The sequence below is a fragment of the Lepidochelys olivacea genome (assembly GCF_965140295.1).
Source record: "Lepidochelys olivacea isolate rLepOli2 genome assembly, chromosome: 9".
Taxonomy (NCBI): Eukaryota; Metazoa; Chordata; order Testudines; family Cheloniidae; genus Lepidochelys; species Lepidochelys olivacea.
Window position 1 is genome coordinate 103330504 of NC_140419.1, and position 15570 is coordinate 103346073.

At 56.5% G+C, this 15570-nt stretch overlaps 1 protein-coding gene across 5 annotated transcripts in view; it reads right to left on the bottom strand.

Moving 5' to 3' along the window:
- ZMYM3 (zinc finger MYM-type containing 3) overlaps positions 1 to 15570 on the bottom strand; it is a 67953-nt gene that overhangs the window by 45501 nt on the left and 6882 nt on the right. For 2 of the 5 annotated variants that reach the window (XM_084638561.1, XM_084638565.1), the window contains exon 1: positions 5698 to 5806. The exons of 1 other annotated variant lie outside the window; for it this stretch is intronic. The gene's annotated coding sequence lies outside the window, so the exon portion shown is untranslated. Of the gene's footprint in view, positions 1 to 5697; positions 5807 to 6351; positions 6491 to 15570 lie in introns of those variants that run through there. 2 more of the 5 variants (XM_084638562.1, XM_084638564.1) reach the window with 2 other exon arrangements.

Genomic DNA, 15570 nt, shown 5'->3' on the forward strand with positions numbered 1-15570 from the left:
ACCACTGGGGCTGCACAACTGTAGTGACATTGACATTCAATTTCATAACTCATATCAAGGGAGCACAGTCACCAAACACATCAGTTCCTTCCTATCTGCCACCAAGAGCACTAGGGAACTGTGGTGTGTGTGGTCAGCGTTGCAGATCTGGGCTAATCCCCTTGGTTTAAATAGTTATAGCTCAATTATTACTGCTGATAAAGTTGGCAGAGACCATTAAGGTTGATGGAGTGGTATGAGGTGGACAAGATCACTGTTACAGAGAAATACAGATCACTTGGTAAGTTGGGTACAATTAAACTCCATGCATTGTAATACAACCAAATACAAGGGCCGACATCCAGGAACAAAAGTGCAGGTTACACTTAAAGGATGGGGCTGGTATTCGGGAAAGCTAAGCCTCTGCAAAGGATGGTGTAGATGATCAACCGAACATAAGCCTCCATTGCAATGCTGCAGCTAAGATTGATAATGCCATTCTTGGTTGTTGTGGTGATGTGACTCCCCACCGCCATGAGGCAAGGTGGTGTTACAGAACTCCTTTGGTCACAACCAGATCCAATTTGACAAGCCTCTGAGGCTTGTCAGGCCAAGGGGTTGGCCCTTAAAAGGGAGGAATCCAGGTCAGTTGAGGCGCCACTCTGAAACAAGCAGACCTGGGGCACAGGGCTCCCAGCCCAGGGCCCTAGGTTACTTACTGAAGGAAAAGCTTGAGCATGCAACCTGGCCTAGCCTTTGGAGAAAGAAGACAGAAAAGAAAACCAGCCTTTGTTGGAACCCCTGGAACTAAGCCTTGGCTTTAGCTATAGGGGCCCCAGACTTCCTTTGGGGATCTGAATGACTGGCTTCCACTTATTGGCATAAAGTCCCGAGGGCCATGGAAGTATTTTCTTTTTCATTTGGACTGCTCTGTACCCACCGAAGGGGGTGGACTCAAAAAGCACAGATGAAGGGACATCCCGAAGGGGATTCCAAGTAACGAGGTAACGATGTAGGAGGTAAGTGAAATGCCCTTCCCCACTTCAAGGGTGCAACTGGGAAATGTAGCCTTTGACAGATGTAGAAACAGGGAGAGCAGGAGGAGGGAGTGGCATTCCCTATGTATATGGCACTGGTGAGATTATTGCTGGAATATAGGATCCAATTCTAGTGTTTACACTTTTAAAAGGACATTGAAAAACAAGAGGATTCAAGGAAGAGCCGTAAGAAGCAGTCAAGGTTTGGAAAGCTTGCCTTCAGTGAGAGACGTAAGGAGCACCATCTGTTTAGTTTACTGAAAATTAAGTTAAGAAGTGACTTTATCACAGCCTAGAAATATTTACATGGGGAAATTTCTGATAGCAGATGGCTCTTTCATCTAGTAGACCAGGCAGAATCCAATGGCTAGAAGATCCAATGGCTAGAAGCTGAAGTTGGACAAATTCAAACTGTAAATAAGGCACACATTTCTAACAGCACTGGTAACTAACCATTGGGACCACAAAGATTCTCCATCATTTTCAGTCTTTACATCCCCATTCGGGGTCTTAAATTATTGGACTCAATGAAGGAATCACTGGGTGAGGTTCTCTTGCCTGAGGTATGTAGGAGGTCAGATTAGACAAGCACAATGGTCCACTCCTGGCCTTTGAATCTGTACCAGCCTTCTAGTTTGTACGAGTCTAAATAGCAGCCACCCTCGCCATGATCCCTCGAGCCTGCCCCCACACATGCAGCTAGAATTGTCTACACAAGATGGGTCATCCCAAGTGTTCTGGAAAACACCACCACTGGCTTTGCCACAACTATCAGTGCTAGGGACACCAGCACCAAGACCAGAGTTTCTTGCACCGGGAGCACCAAATTCTTGGGGTGCAAGCCTCAGCCTTGGTGCAGTAGTTACTCTGATTCATCATGAGATTGTACACCTGCCAAGAGAGAGCAACAGGATGCCCTGAAGTCGGTATTGTAGGCTTCAGGACAGTTTCACAAGAGCAGGATTAATCAAGCTAGGTTGCCCAGAATATACCCAGAAACTTTATCCCCCTCCCTGCTTCAACCAAGAGAATGCAGAAAGGTGAAATCCAGAAGCCTTAAGGCAGAGCTGTCCAGAATTGTGGTTTTGACAGGGTGTGTCAGAAAGCCCAATTTACAGGGGCACTCTGGGATGCCTCAGAGGGCTTGAAAGCACTCCTCATACCTCCTCACCACTCAGGTACATCCGCTGATGTGTCCAACACGCAGCACTAGTGGTAAACTCTGAGGCAGACAATATCAGCGTGCTCAGCAGCCTCTGACAAATTTTGGAGCAGAAGAGCAGCCTCCTTCCTCCTTGTTTTCCCTTCTTCCGACACCAACGGCTGATATCTGTGTCACCTCTTTGCCAAGTGATGGCAGATATTTGGGCTTTGCCTATTAGCTTCCAAGTGGAGAAGTGAACCATATGGAATCTGGATGTATTCTAAGTGTAACTCATTTTATTTGCACATCTACACCAGCCCCAGACAGAAATGCAGACAATCCCTTTTTTCAGGAATCTCAGCCCAATTTCAATGCCTGGTTCCCACTGAGCAATTCTGTCTCAAGAATTGACCCCAGTCAGAGACCAAGGCAGAAAGCGAATTCTCGTGCAGCTTGCACAGCTCCCTCTCCAAGAACTACTGCTTCTACCCAGACCCTCACCTGTAAAACAAACACTACACAAGCATTTCTTCACAGACCAAAAACCTGCCATGAAAAGACATCTGCCAAAACAATACCATACACAAAAACAGGACTCTGGGAGCACTCAGTGAAGAACAAGCATCAAGCTAAGAGAGGTGCTGAGGTGAATGATGCTCAGTGTCAAGACACCAGCCAAAAGACAAAAACAGCTATTGGAGCCCTGGAAAAGGCCAAAGAATAGTGGTTTCTGAATGTCAAGGAAATTGCCAAAACATGCACCAGCATGACAAGGCAATGGCCTCAAAACTTCCCACAGATGACCACAGCTGCCAGGAAAGCAGTTGCAGACACAAACCACCACCAGATGAGTATAGCTGAGACGTGGGGAAGAGCTGGAGTGTTGGTTTGATGAGGTGCAGTCTCTGAAGCAAGTTCATTTACTAGCCGTGGTGTTGAACATTTGGAGACATTTAGATGGCAGACAAAACTGCCAGTAAGCAGCCTGGCACTGATGCCATGCTGTTTTCTAGGGCCTCAAAACCTGAAGAGCTAGGAGAGGATTCTAACCAGTCTTGAGCTAGGAACCAAAGACCCATCAGTAAGAATCCAGCACAGATAAGGTTCTTAGAAAAGGACTTTTCTCCCCATATGCAGGTGTCTACAATTGGCCTGGGGCATTACAGGGAATTTTCGCCTTTCCCAAGAGCATCAGGAATTGACAGAAGCAGGGTGCTGGTCTGGATAGACCAGTGTTTTCACCCATTTTGATAAATCCTAGATTTCTCCTTCTTTATGTTGATGAACCTAAAGTCTGGGCAATTGGAGAGGCCCCTGAGCCCTGGCCATGGGATAGCCACAGGAATCTGCTGGTAGGGTCCATGCCCATCAACCAAGAACACTTTTCATTGGGGAAGGAGAAAGATATAGAGGGTGGTGTCTCTTAGGCCTGATCTATACCAGCAAAGCACTCCTCGTGTGGATTCAGCTATACTCTCTAACCCTGAGCAAAACAAGCTAGACTAGTAAAAGCTCAGTTTTGCCACCGTGTCTACCCTACAGGCTGCTGCCAGCACAGCTGTATCAGTCAGGGATCACACCACTTCACAGCCCAAACTCATAGCTCTGCTTGTAGAAGTCTGTAGCCTAGACACAATCTTAGGCTTCTCTCCCACCCACCCAATTTAAAGCTATAATACCTAACTTTGATCCTTTGTCCCAGATATCAGATTTTTATTGGGAGTCTGGAGTGACCAGCTGTTTGGGTGGGTTTGTTACACTGCACCCCTGCCCTCAGCAGCTGGGGGGGGTGGCCAGGGGCGGGAGGGGGAGCAGAAATGACTGTAGGCTCAAAGGGAACTTGGAATGGGACCTGGCTTGTGAATGGGCAAGAGACATGGCTGGAGCCATGGGGTGCAGCTTGGTTTTACTCCATCAACCACAGAGGGCAAATGTGCTACTGTCCCTTTCAAGATGAGAAATGAAGCTAGGATGGAGCTAATGACAAAGTCATGCTCTAAACAGGAGCTTTGAATTTGGGAGGCAGTTTGAGGGAATGGCAGCACAGTTGAGTGATAACAGGTGAGTGACTTGCAGTCTAGAGCCAGAGCTGGAACAGCACATCAGGAGATGAGAGGAAGCTTCTACTGGGACAGAAAAGTAACTCAAATCATGGCTCCTTCTCACTTAGTTGAGAGGTTCATCCCCACCCTGTATCCCAGAGCCCTGCACCATATCCCATCCCACAAGACCACTCCCTGCAGTCCAGAGCCACATCTCAATCCTTACCGTGAACAAGCCCACATGGCAGGTAGAATCATACGTCCACCCCACAGAACAATACCCTACAGAGCCATACTCCCTCCCATCAACAGCCACAGCCCACCCCATACAAGCACACTCTGCAAGCACCACCAGCATGTGTGTCCCACCACAGCCAATCCAACAGCAACTTCCAGGCAGCGCTTTGCCCTGCCCCCCCCAGGCACACCCTCTCGGGAGAGCTGTTGCTTTAGGGACACAAAGGCATCTCCTGCTTTTTCCCACTCCAGGGCCCACAACATAACTCAGAAAGAGGGAGCTGGAGTCCAGTGTGACTCCTGCATCAGCACGTGTGTTTAGGCACCTTCAATGCAATTTTTTATTCTCGTGTGTGGAGAGCCAAGCACATGGGACACTCTGCAGAAAAAGTCTCTTCCCAAAGGGCAGTCAAACCAGGTGGCGAGGAGGAGGGGAAAGGGCTCTGGAAAAAGCCCCGTTTGACTCAGATGTGAAAAAGGGTATTGGGAAAACAAGCTGAACAGGTGTAAATGCTCCGATCCCGTTTGACATCTGAGGGAAACAAGGAGCCCCCAAGGCCAAAGCACAACCCGCGATCAACCACCGTCGCGCCGGCCCTGGGCAACGCACCATCTTAGCTGGGCTAACCGGAGGCTTGCAGGGCTCCAAGGATTACGTCTGGATGTGGGGGTAGAAGAGACACGTGGTTTTTCCTGGAGACCCAGAGCAAGCACTGGTCTGAAATTCTGGGCAGGGGACCCAAAGTGCCCCATGTGCCGGCAGAGACAACCCCGGAGACAGAGCCTCACCCCCTCCCCGCAGACCCCTCCCACTTCCCCGGGGCAGGGGCGCCCGCCCCCGCGCTCCCACCCCTGCTCCCCCTCCCCCACAGCGGAGCTGCACATCTATGGGCCCCTGCACGGAAAGGGGCGGGGTCGGTGCGCGCCCCCTCCCCCCTGCGCGGAAAGGGGCGGGGTCGGTGCGCGCCCCCTCCCCCCTGCGCGGAAAGGGCGCGGGGGGAGGGTCCGGAGGCGCCCCCTCCGCCCTGCGCGGAAAGGGGACGAGGCCCGGCGCGCGCCCCCCTCCCCCCAAGGGCCCTGCCCCTCGCCCCACGGGGGGCCCAGCCCCGCCCCCACCCGGGAGCGGAGGCATAAGGCGCCCCGCGGGCGAAGCCGGGAGCCGCCACCCCCTCCCTCTCCGAGACCGCGCCGCCCCCCCGGCCGCGCTGAGCCACCGCAGCCAATGAGGACCCGCCCCCAGCTCGGCCGCGGCTCGTACCTGGCTCGCCGCGCCGCCCGCACTGCCCGGAGCCCGGATTCGGGTCGCGGCCCCTTTAAATGGAGGCGCCGCTCCGAGCCCTCAGCGCGCTGCAGCCCGAGGGGGGGCGGGGGCGACTCCCCATTGGCTGCGGCGGGAGGGGGCGGTTCCCTATTGGCTGCGGCGGGGCTTGGGCTCGCGAGACTCCCTTTCAGCGGGCAACCCCAAAAACCCGGAGCGGATTACAGTGTCTGGGATCGGAGGCAGACCCCGGGATCTGCAGGGCGACCCGAAAACGCGGGGCGGATTTCCGGATCGGAGGAGGAAGCCCAAAGGAGCTGGAGCATAGCTCCCGGCGAGGGACGCTGCCTCCGCAGCTGCCTCCGCTGCTCGCTTGGGGGTGAAATCCCGGCGTGGAACCCAGGATCGGGACCGGCACCGAGGGCACCGTCCCCTCCTGGCGGCTGCCCGCAAACTGCGGAGCGGATCCTGCCGCCGGAGCGCGAGCACCAGCCCCCTGGAGCCGTCTGCCCCGTTAACCCTCTCGGGCCCGGGGGAGGCCGCGGCGGAGCGGGCCCCGCCTCGGGCCCCGCCATACCTGGCCTCGGCCCCGAGCGCCCCTGGCCTGCGAGCGCGCGGGGGCGGCCCCCGGCCCCGGCCCGCTCCGGCCCCTACCTGCGCCACTCAGGAGCCGCCCGGCCCGCTCCGGGCGCCGCCGCCGCCGCCTCCCTGGAGCTGGAGCGTCTCCCCCGGGCGGTGAGTGACAGCGCGGCCGGGCGGGGCTTCGGCGGGGGCCCGGGACACGGCCCCGCCCACGGGCTGGGCTGCGCCCGGACCCCCCACTTCTCACCCGCCGGGCCCCGCCCACCGCCGGCCCCCCCGTGGGCCCCGCCCCTCCCCGACACCCCGACTCTCCTCACCCCCCCCCCGAGCCGCCCACTTCTCACCCCCGGGGCCCCGCCCCTCCCCGACACCCCGACTCTCCTCACCCCCCCCCGAGCCGCCCACTTCTCACCCGCCGGGCCCCGCCCACCGCCGGCCCCCCCATGGACCCCTCCCCGACACCCCTACTTCTCACCCGCCGGGCCCCGCCCCTCCCCGACACCCCGACTCTCCTCACCCCCCCCGAGCCGCCCACTTCTCACCCGCCGGGCCCCGCCCACCGCCGGCCCCCCATGGACCCCTCCCCGACACCCCTACTTCTCACCCGCCGGGCCCCGCCCCTCCCCGACACCCCTCACCCCCCCCAGCCGCCCACTTCTCACCCGCCGGGCCCCGCCCACCGCCGGCCCCCCCGTGGGCCCCGCCCCTCCCCGACACCCCGACACCCCTCACCCCCCCCGAGCCGCCCACTTCTCACCCCCGGGGCCCCGCCCCTCCCCGACACCCCGACTCTCCTCACCCCCCCCCAGCCGCCCACTTCTCACCCCCGGGGCCCCGCCCACCGCCGGCCCCCCCGTGGGCCCCGCCCCTCCCCGACACCCCGACTCTCCTCACCCCCCCCCGAGCCGCCCACTTCTCACCCCCGGGGCCCCGCCCCTCCCCGACACCCCGACTCTCCTCACCCCCCCCCGAGCCGCCCACTTCTCACCCGCCGGGCCCCGCCCACCGCCGGCCCCCCCGTGGGCCCCGCCCCTCCCCGACACCCCGACTCTCCTCACCCCCCCCCCCGAGCCGCCCACTTCTCACCCCCGGGGCCCCGCCCCTCCCCGACACCCCGACTCTCCTCACCCCCCCCCGAGCCGCCCACTTCTCACCCGCCGGGCCCCGCCCACCGCCGGCCCCCCCATGGACCCCTCCCCGACACCCCTACTTCTCACCCGCCGGGCCCCGCCCCTCCCCGACACCCCTCACCCCCCCCAGCCGCCCACTTCTCACCCGCCGGGCCCCGCCCACCGCCGGCCCCCCCGTGGGCCCCGCCCCTCCCCGACACCCCGACACCCCTCACCCCCCCCGAGCCGCCCACTTCTCACCCCCGGGGCCCCGCCCCTCCCCGACACCCCGACTCTCCTCACCCCCCCCAGCCGCCCACTTCTCACCCCCGGGGCCCCGCCCACCGTCGGCCCCCCCCCGTGGGCCCCTCCCCGACACCCCTACTTCTCACCCGCCGGGCCCCGCCCCTCCCCGACACCCCGACTCTCCTCACCCCCCCCCCCGAGCCGCCCACTTCTCACCCCCGGGGCCCCGCCCACTGTCGGCCCCCCCCCGTAGGCCCCTCCCCGACACCCCTACTTCTCACCCGCCGGGCCCCGCCCCTCCCCGACTCCCCGACTCTCCTCACCCCCCCCCGAGCCGCCCACTTCTCACCCCCGGGGCCCCGCCCACCGTCGGCTCCCCCCCCCGTGGGCCCCTCCCCGACACCCCTACTTCTCACCCCCGGGGCCCCGCCCACCGTCGGCCCCGTGGGCCCCTCCCCTCCCCTCCCCTCCCGACTGTCCTCGCCCCCCCCACGGACACCCCCGGGGCCCCGCCCACCGTCGGCTCCCCCCCGTGGGCCCCTCCCACCGTCGGCCCCTCCCCTCCCGACTGTCCTCGCCCCCCCCCACGGACACCCCCTACTTCTCACCCGCCGGGCCCCGCCCACCATTGGCTCCCCCATGGACCCCTCCCTGACACCCCTACTTCTCACCCCCGGGGACCCGCCCACCGTCGGCCCCCCCCGTGGGCCCCTCCCCGACACCCCGACTCTCCTCACCCCCTGCTCCCCACAGACACCCCACCGCTCTTCCCCGCTGCGCCACGCCCACTCCCAGGGACCCCTCTACCCTCCCCCTACGGACACCCCCACTTCTCATAATCCGGGTCCCACCCACTGCCGGGCAACCCTCCCATGCGCCCCCTCCCCCCACTGACATCCCTCGACCCCACCCGGCCACGCCCATTCCCAGGGACCCCCTCCCCCTTCAACACCCCTACCTCTCTTCACCCCCCCCCCAGACTCTGCCCCACCTCCACTGGGGCACCCTCCCCGCTGGGACGCTTCAGCCCCAACCCCCCTTGGCTCCCTCCCCCAGGGACACTCCCACCTCTCTCACACACCCAGATCCCTGCTAGGCCCTTCCCATTCATGGGGGTCATCCCCCCCAGGACCCCTTCCCCTCTCCTCACCCCTCTGGACCCCTGCTCCACAGGGACCTGCCCACTTCTGGCACCCCGCATCCCACCAGGTGGACTTCCCCCCCCCCCCAGGGACACCCCCAGCTCTCCTCACACCCCTGGGACCTGCCCACTCCCCAGCATTCCCCATCCCTCCTCACCCATAGGCCCACCTCCCCCCATGGACACCCCCACCTCTCTCACAACCTCATAAACCCCCACCCCTCCTGGGACTTCCCCATTCCTCACACACACCCTGCCCCCCAGGGACCCACCCCCTTCCATCCCAGCCCCCACATCTCCCTCCAGGGACACATCTTCTCACACATATCCCCATAGGGGGATCCACCCCCTCCTGGAGAACTCCCTTCGCTACCACCCTGGGACTCCCCCTACACCTTATTCCACACAGTCCCCCTCCCCTCAGAAACAACCCCACCTCTTCTCACACACACACCTGGACCCTCCAACCTGACTCTGCCCTGTCCCCCAGGAACCCGCCTTGACCCAGACATCCTCTTCCCCACCACCTCGCGCTCTCTCTCTCACACACACCCTTCTCCCTGTCCCATCCCACAGGGACCCACCCAATCCCAGCTGTCCCCTCCATCCCACATCCCGTTCCCTCACAGCCCCCCCCCCCCGCAGGGACAACCCCTTCCCTCACACCCCCTCATCTCTCCAGACACACTCCATTCTCCTAGGGACCCCCCAGTGACACCCCATCCACTCACACAGATACCCTCCTGCATCTCATCTCACATCCTGCCCCCCTCACCCCGTGGGACTCTTGCATCCTCACACACACCCCTCCATCTCCTCTCACATATACACACACCTCTCTCCCTGAATAGCCCCATCATTCCGGGACCCTCCCAGGGGCTGCCCACCACTTCATACACACACTCCCCTCTGCCTCTGGGGACCCCCCACCACGCCCCTCCCCTGCACCCTTCCCCCCACACACACACTCCTGGACACAACCCATCATCCCTGGACACCCCACACCGCTCTCCGCCCTCAAGGATTCCCCATCCCCTCACACAAACACACCCCTCTTCCCCAGACATGTCCCCAGGGCCGGCTCTGTTTTTGCGGCCCCAAGCAGTGCAAAAACCTGTCGCCGCCGAATTGCCGCCGGCCAGCAGGGGAGAGAGAAGCTGCTGCCACGGAAACTCTGCTGCCCCTTTCTGACTGCCGCCCCAAGCACCGGCTTGGAACGCTGGGGCCTGGAGCCGGCCCTGCATGTCCTATACCCTTTCATACACATCACCCTCTTCCCCCAGACCCCCGTCTCCTCACACATCGTCCAATCCCCTGGAGACATCCCCCATCCCCTCATGCACACACCCCCTTTTCCCCCAGACACACACTCCATCTCCTGTGGATCCCTCCATCCCCTCACACACACACTCCTCTTCACCTGGACACACCCCATTTCTCCCCCCCCACACACCCCTCTCCCCCCAGGAGACATCCCATCATCCCCTCACACATCTTCCAGCCCCCTAGAGACATCCCACCTCCCTCCTCCACACACGCCCCATCCCCTGGGGATCCCTTTGTCCCCTCACACACTCCTGTCCCATTACACAACCTCTCCCTCCAGGGACACTCCCCTCCCCCACACCACCCTGGACAATCCTCATCCCCTTACATACACACACACCCCACCCTCCACCATTGCCTTGCACACCTCCCTGGTACACCTCTATCCTCTCTCACACACAACATCCTTTCTGAACACTGTTGTTTCCTCTCATTCCTCCATCCTGTCCTCCCTCATGAATACCCCCATCCCCTCACACATACCCATTCCCCCACATGGAAACCCCCATCCCCTCTGGATGCTATTATTTCCTGTCACCCCCACCCCTCTCACACATCCATTCCCTTCCTTATCTATCATCTGGTGTACCCCCATCCTCTCCCCCATTCTCCTGGATACACCCTTCATTTTCCCCCATCCTCCCCTTGTACACACACCCATCTCACTCCCAACCCCCCCACCCATATTCATGGTACACCCACCTCCTTTCACCCATCTGCCCAGTTCCACACAACCCAATACCTTTCACATGCCCTCCTTATTGATTCTCCCTTGAGATTCCCATCCGCCTCCTCAGTTTATTTTTTGGGAACACCCCCCATCCCCCACCGATCCTCCCTATCCCCTCAAACACACCCTTCACCACAGTTCCACACATCTTTTGGGATCCCTTCCATCCTCTTTCCCCTTGATTCCATCTGAGATCCCCACACATGTGCCCTCAATTTACTCCTTGGAAACACCCTCATCCCTCCCCACTCCAATCCCCTCCCAAGGACACTCACCTGACCCCTCAATTCCCAACCCACAACTTCCCCCCATCCTCTCACTTGCTTCCCCACTCCTTCCCTGGGGAACCCCATCCCCTCACCCAACATCTCCCCCTCCAATTTCACACCCCCAAGGGGGGTAACCCAATGGGGAGTCACAGTGAGAAAAGGATGCTCTGCAGGCACCGAGAAAGTGAGGCAAGGAGCTGGGACTGGATTCAGAAAGGCAGAGGGCAGTAATAGGATACAGGGAGGAGAATGCATGGCTGAAGCTGCAGGGAAGGAAATGGATTTTAGCTGCAGTGTGTTAGATGGAAGAAGGGAGAGCCAGGAAGGCTGAAGAAGAGGCGACTACAGGAGTCCAGGCCAAAGAGAACCAGGGCATGACCCTGGGTTGCGGCAGCAGAGATGAAAAGGAAGAGAATATTTCAAGATGTGATAGAGAGAGACAAGATTACCCATTGCTCCTGTCCACGTTGAGTCACAAGATAACCTGCTTCACCAGCAATGCCAGCTCACCTACCTGTTCATCAGCTTCTCACACCTTCCATACCACCCCTTTTTCACTGAACGCCTCCCTCAACTGATCTGGATGGCCAGTAACTGCCCTCTCCTGCTTTAAATCTCCACTCAAGTCTAGAAGAAATCTGCCAGTTGGTGGCAGCTAGGATGAGGGGGAGAAGGGAACAAATCATTTGCAAGATTGGAAAAAATACTTGCTTTATAGTATGTATATAAACAGTAAGGAGCCCGGTGGCACCTTAAAGACTAATGTCTTAAGATAAACAGTGTATCCCTCTATCCCCACCCGTCATATAACATACGTCTTAGATGGTACGCTTCATAAAGCAAATGACTCTCTCCCTAAATGTGCAGTACAAGGGGGTCCTGATCCCAATTTTGGCCCCTGAGGCCTATTGCAATGTAAATATTAAATTATATATAAAAAACTGTCAAAATATTAAGGTTGCAAAGTGAAGCACTCAAAATCTAGGAAGCACTTGTGCATCCTTAACACTGGCCCTTTGTGTATAGAGCCATTAAACCCCAAGAAAGAGAGGGCCTCAAAGAATAGGAGAGGGATCTATGGTGAGATTGAGGAGAATAAGAATGGAGAAGAGACTTTTAGACATGGAGGGAAAGAGTAGAAGCAGGGGAGGAGGAGATCAAGGAGGGAGTTGGAGAATAGGAGGTCAATGCACTGGGCATAGAGAACCCATTCAAGGAGCTTTAAGATGTAGGAAAGAAGTGGGGCGCTAGAAAGCGAATTGGAATCACAGAGGAACAACAAGGAGTTCGGTGGCATCTTAAAGACTAACAGATTTATTTAGGCATAAGCTTTAGTGGGTAAAAAACCACTTCTTCGGATGCATGGAGTGAAAATTACAGAACATAACTACCCCCTGATGCTTGATCACAGAGGAGTTTACTCTAGGGCAGCAGTGCCCAAACCATGATCTATGCAGAATTTAATTGTCACATTCTCAAGAGAGCTAAAATATATAAATACATCCCTGAAGTGATTGTCACCTCTTTCTGTTTTATTTATTTACACTCTAGCCAGTGGTTCTCCAACTTTGGGGTGGGCCCTCCTGGGAATGTGTCAAGGGAGGCAAGAGCTGTGCGCTTTTTTTCTTTTTTTTAAAAAGAGCTCTGGCTGTCAGACCACCCACCCCCAGCCCTGTGTCTCAGGCTCCTGAAAAAGGGCTGTGCGCACCCAGGAGGTAGGGATAGCCAGAGCCCCACCCCACGGGCTCAGGCTCTCCTCTCCCCCACCCACATATCCCTCACCTGGAAGTGGCAGGGCTCTGGCTCTCAGTCCTGGGGTAGCAGCAGAGAAGTAAGGGTGGCAATGGGGCACTAAGTCTGTTGTGAAAAGTGATATTGACAAATATCGCTTTTCATGTTGCCACCCTTACTTCTGGGGTGCTGCCTTCAGAGCTGGGGCCCCAGCCAGCAGCCTCTGCTCTTCCTTCAGAGCTGGGTGGCAGCACATGTACTCGGGGGGAAGGGCATAAATGACCACAGACACAAAGAAGGGGGGGGGGCCCTATCAAATACGTTTGAGAACCACTGCTCTAGACTTAGAACAGGTTTTGTGTGTATACACAAATGCAATCAGATGGAGACAATAGTTGTAGTTACCACTGGTATGTTATGGGGTTTGAACGTACAGGCAGCTGGGGAGGAAACTGACCAGTCAGAGGAGATGGGACTGTGCACATAGGATGGGAGCTAAAGCCTGGTGATCGTCCGTGGGAGAGGAGATGGGGGGATGGTTAATGGCCAGTAGGAAGGAAAGGAAGGCTGGGCAGAGAAGCAGGGCTAATCCAGTGGCAGAGCTATGACCAGGCAATCACCAATGGAGGGAGTGTCCATGAGACTATCTTTCTAAGACGTTGATTCCACATAGTGAAACATTAGGTGAAGTAGCAGCATTCTTGAAGGTGGAAGAAAGAAAATGAATAATGGTGATAGGAGGAGTGAGAAGGGTAGACAGGCTGGGATCCAGGATTGGAGGCAGTTAGAAGCTAGGGGACCTCAAAGGTGAACACAAAGTTCATGATAGCAAACACTCACGTATATGTTAGGAGACCCTGTTGTACATTCTCACAACTTTATGAGAAATCCCTCCAGCCTTTATTAATCTATCACAGTAGAAACAGATTGTAGAAACAGTAGAAACAATTTAAAGTTCAGTTATTGTCTACAAAATATGTGCATCCAAATCAGTGCTACTGCCTTTGGGGACCACATAAGCTTATTCAATGTTTTAGTTATGTTAGTTTTGTAAGGCTTGGGAGAAGAAGCCATACTCCATTCTTTAAGATGGAGTCACTGAGAGCTGATAAAAATTGAACCCACTATAATAGAATAAGAATCTGACACCAGGCATGCTGGGAAGAAATTGAACTCTGTTTCCAGTCCCACCTGATCTGGGTCAGTATTTCAGAGGTCACATGGCAGTAGTCATTATCCACTGATACAGTGGCTGGTATTACACCCACAATGCCATGTTTACTGTCACTCTTCAGAGTCTAAGGCTATGTCTACACTAGCACTTTGTCGGACGGGGTGTGGAAAAAAACCACACCCGACCAACGTAAGTTTCACGGACAAAAGCGCAGGTGTGAATAGCGCTATGTCGGTGGGAGATGCTGCCGACATAGCTACTGCTGCTCACTGGGGGTGGTTTAATTATGCTGATGGGAGAGCTCTCTCCCATCGGCATAGAGCAGCTACATGGGAGACCTTACAGAGGTGCAGCTGCAGCAGTACAGCTGCGCCACTGTAAGGTCTGTAGTGTAGACACCGCCTTTTAAGACTTCTTTCACTCAACAAAATCCCCATGATGGCTGAAGTGGCATTTTCAAAAGCATTGGACATTGCCAGAACTGCTCCCATTGAAGTGAATGGGAATTTTACCGTTTGTTTCACTGGGAATGGTTAAGCCAATACCCTTTGGAAAAATCCCACTCTAACTCTGAAAGCTCCAACCTTGGCCTACAAGTGTGAGCTAAGGTTGGAGAAGAATTTAAAACAAAATTTAGAGGAATGACAATCTGCTCTGAGCCTGCTCCTGGGCACTGGCTAACAAAGCTCTTCCACACCCAAAGTTGCATCAGTTTCACTAAATCAGCGTAACATCCCATCTTTAGGCCTGTTCTACACTTAAAATTACCTACATGCCTCCCGCTTTCATCCAGACCACACCACACGATCCATTGTCTACAGCCAAGCTCTACGATATAACCGCATTTCCTCCAACCCCTCAGACAGAGACAAACACCTACAAGATCTCTATCAAGCATTCTTACAACTACAATACCTACCTGCGGAAGTGAAGAAACAGATTGACAGAGCCAGAAGACACCTACTACAGGACAGGCCCAACAAAGAAAATAACAGAACGCCACTAGCCGTCACCTTCAGCCTCCAACTAAAACCCCTCCAACGCATTATTAAGGATCTACAACCTATCCTGAAGGACGACCCATCACTCTCACAGATCTTGGGAGACAGGCCAGTCCTTGCTTACAGACAGTCCCCCAACCTGAAGCAAATACTCACCAGCAACCACACAACAGAAACACTAACCCAGGAACCTATCCTTGCAACAAAGCCCGTTGCCAACTGTGTCCACATATCTATTCAGGGGACACCATCATAGGGCCTAATCACATCAGCCACACTATCAGAGGCTCGTTCACCTGCACATCTACCAATGTGATATATGCCATCATGTGCCAGCAATGCCCCTCTGCCATGTACATTGGTCAAACTGGACAGTCTCTACATAAAAGAATAAATGGACACAAATCAGATGTCAAGAATTATAACATTCAAAAACCAGTTGGAGAACACTTCAATCTCTCTGGTCACTCGATTACAGACCTTTAAAAGTGGCAATTCTTCAACAAAAAAACTTCAAAAACAGACTCCAAGGAGAGACTGCTGAATTGGAATTAATTTGCAAAC